The sequence below is a fragment of the Octopus bimaculoides genome, chromosome 9, assembly GCF_001194135.2.
Source record: "Octopus bimaculoides isolate UCB-OBI-ISO-001 chromosome 9, ASM119413v2, whole genome shotgun sequence".
Lineage (NCBI taxonomy): Eukaryota > Metazoa > Mollusca > Cephalopoda > Octopoda > Octopodidae > Octopus > Octopus bimaculoides.
In genome coordinates this window covers 90,172,924-90,177,017 of record NC_068989.1, presented here as the reverse complement: position 1 = coordinate 90,177,017, position 4,094 = coordinate 90,172,924, and positions in this window count along the sequence as shown.

Genomic DNA, 4,094 nt, shown 5'->3' with positions numbered 1-4,094 from the left:
TGTGTGTGTGTGTGTGTGTGTGTGTGTGTGCGCGCGCGTTTGTGTTTTGTGTTTGTCCCTCACCGCCGCTTGACATTCGGTGTCGGTGTGTTTACGTCCCCGTAACTTAGCAGTTCGGCCAAGGAACGATAAAATAAATACTAACCAAAAGAAAAAGGCTAAGTCCTGGGGTTGATTCATTCGACTAAAAATTCCTCAAGGCGGTGCTCCAACTTGGCCGCAGTCTAACGACTGAAAACAGTGAAAATTGATAACAATAAAGTCTGATACTTTTTGGTGGTGACGGGGAGATAGTCGTCGTTTGAATGGACCTGAGTATTTAACTGGTACCTTATTTTATGGAACCAGGAAGTATAGAAGGCAAATTTGACCTTGACGATCATCTTGATTGAAAACTTAAGCCCCGAATTCAGCAATTATGAGCTGGAATTTGTCGCTGGTGTTTCCTTGTCTCTCTTGTTTGCGTATTTCGTTAGCAGTACCACCACTTCTCCTCTGACACGTCTGGGAATGTTTCTGGTTTGCTGCCAGTTGCGATAGAGGTTTGCCAAGATAGAAGTGAAAACAAACTTTGCTGTGCATTCACAAGGCTCGTAGGGGGCAGACCCCACAAACCGAGGGGGTTTACTCATCACATATACCTGCTCTTCATTCACTGCATCTCAGCTGCCGTTATCGGATTCGCATCTCGTTACCTTTTCTGCTGTGAACCAGTGCAGGCCATCGAAGTAGGTAATGATGTCCATCGTCTCTGGTTCACCATTTTCTCCAAACTAGCGGACGAATCGCTGTTGCAAACTTGGATACATCTACTTGGAATTAAACAGCACTCACTCATCGTACTCCGTCAAACATCTTAGTTTGGTCTTATTACAACACTTCTGCATCAGTCGAACCATCGAACGGTTTTTGTTCGTGTCTAACAGGTTGCACCTCAGTTCTGACTACGCAACCTTCTTGATCAGCGTCGAAGACATTCTTCAACACCATTTCCACCGCTGGCAATGTTTTTCTCATGGTCTTTTCTCATCTGCAGACCAGCCGCTCCCTCTCTAATCTTTTCAATTGCGTCTTCTTTACCATAACACAACGATTTTATTGGAAAGGAGCCGAAAATCTCTAATAGCACCGTTGGAAATGGCATTTCATCATCTTTTTAATTACCATATTTGAAGACACAACAAACTCACGAGCATATTAGACGCACCCCCAAATTCAACGGTGAATATTCAGGGGGGAAAAAACGGTTTTAATGTATTATTAAAGTATGTAATATTTAAAGCAACTTCGTATATGGGACCTGGGGTAATTTTTGAGACATTCTTCTGAAAAATAAGTGGGGGAAGAAAGGACGTATTATATGCCGTCAAATATGGCAGTTCGTGTATCCGGTTGCCGTAGGCTTTCTGCGCCGAGGACGACGCATTCAGCTTCCGGTTACCAGATCCCTGTTTATGTATTATATCTAGGTAAACCATGCAGTTCACAAAATGTTGAAGTGTGTAGCCGACCGACCAAAGTTGTGAATACTTTATACCGCCCTTTACTCACCCTGCTATCTACACAATCTTGATCACACAAAGCGGCTTGTCTACGAGTCTACAGTGGTACATTCGGAAATTCCAGTTGGTATCAGTCAGATATCTTGCTCACACGTGACAAGGATTCTACACAGTTTCCATCTATTACGAAATTCACTCACAACTTATTGGTCGGCCTGGGGCTACAGTGGAAGACCCATGCCTAAGGCGTCGCACAGTGGGACTGAACCCTAAAACACGTGTATATGGATAATCTCAAAGCAATCTCAAGATGCAGACGATACACGACGGCAAACACTGCTGCAGACAGTTGCATGCATTTACTTGAGGAATGGAGGTTAAATTCACTTTACGAAATTGTGAGAAAACAATCTTGAAGACAGGAAAACTAATTAAAAACCCAAATGCCATGTTTGATAAAGAAACGGATATAAAGAATTAGGTGAAACGCAGACTTTTACACATAGTTTAGAACTAACGATCTAAACAGATGACAATGCACACAAATGAGAGAAAAGGTCAGGAATGGAATATTACTTATGTATTCAATTAATTCTTAAACAGACGAGCTTCTACGAAATTTTATTTAATTGAAATTAATTACATATGGAATGCTGTGTGTGGAAAGAGCCGGGTTTTTGAAACTGCGGTGATAACTCCGTACATGTTTCATTCTTGCTCGACCTCATCAGCAAATCATTGCTTAATCGTAACTGCAATATCTCAGATTGCGTGGAAAATTGTGTGGATGCTTCATTAATGAAACCAGTGACGCTATGATATATTTGAAACGGGAAATATACCCAGGGAGGCATATTGCTTCAACGGGAATATTAAAGAGGGCGCTAGATTAGACTTGCGGTCATATTGGGGCAAATATGCGGCCTTGAAAGGTTTTAGTCGAGCAAATCGACCTGATCATTTATTTCTTAAAGTCTTGTACTTATTCTATTGATGTATTTTACTGAACCGCTAAGTTACAAGGGCGTTAATAAACTAACACCGTTTGTCAAGCGGTGAAGAACAGACGAGAGCAAAAAGACGCGCGGGCGCGTATATACACATACACACACACACATACATACATACATACAGACAGACAGACAGACAGACAGACATATACGCACACATACATAATCATACCTAATCATAAGATTTTGGTCGACCCGATGTTATAGCAGAAAGATACTTGCCCAACCTGCCACGCATTAGGACTGAACCTGAAACCATGTGGTTAGAAAACAGACTTCTTACCAGTTATGCAGTAAGTTAAGAAACTTTGATCAATTAGGAATGATCTTTAAAGAAAATTGATGCGGAACATAAAGGCCCAAAATCTCTGGATTTACACATCTACACGACTTAGAGAAAATGGTAGACAATGTGGATATATATTATGCGGAGCAATTCACGTAATACAGAAATACAAAATCGCCGAAGCAGGACGTGCAGGGCAGTGCTCACTTGTGCTGTAGATATGCGTGATAATAAGACGGCAGAAGCACTGCTATGTAAATTGTGAAAAACCTCAACGGGAATAATTTCGAATGTGTACTTACCAAGCAATGCGATCTGAGGCCGTTGAAACTAAAACAAAATTACGACGTGGAAAACCATTAAAATACACATAAAGGCTTTTAATTTTACGTAAGCAGTTATTGTTTGGTTTGCAAACTTTCATCATACCAGCTGCAACCTGGTCACTGACACTGCACCACTGCAACACATACATACATACGTACATACATTCATACATACATACATACATACATACATACATACGTACATAGATAGATACATACATATATGCATACGTATGCGCGTATATATATATATATGTGTGTGTGTGTGTGTGTGTGTGTGTGTGTGTGTGTGTGTGTGTGTGTGTGTGTGTGTGTGTGTGTGTGTGTGTGTAAACTTGTTACCAGTTCAAATATGCTTGAGGCATATTCGAAGCCGTAAGAAAGCCACTTTCTGTGTTCTCCTCATGGAGAAAATTTCTTCCTGTATACAAATAGGTCTAAATACACTGAATCATTTCGCAGCCCCACTAACGAGACTGTTGCATGCATGCATTTCGGAGTGATTATCTCCTCATCATCAGCAGAGATAAGAAAGATACGAGGCGGACTGATCTTCTTATGATACTCTCGTCATCTTTCAATGAATGGTTGTGCTCTTCAGCGGATCGCCCTCAATAAAATACGGATCGACACTGCTGAGCAATGAAATTTAAAAATGCACCTCTTGTCATTGTTTAATGTTTTCCTCATCTTCTGGTCTAGTGTATCTAGAGCTACATTAACTCTTTAGCATTCAGACTATTCTTTCAGATGTAATGCTTGTTTATTCACGTTGTTTTGAATTAATCCTACATTAAATTGTAACATTTGGGATTTCAATGACGTGGATTTTATTTTCAGAATGATATTGTAGGGTAGGTATGAGAAGCTGGATCTGCCCAGTTTGACGTTTTTAATGATGACGATGATGATGACGACGACGACGAAGACGACGACGACGAAGACGACGACAACAAGAAGGATATAACAA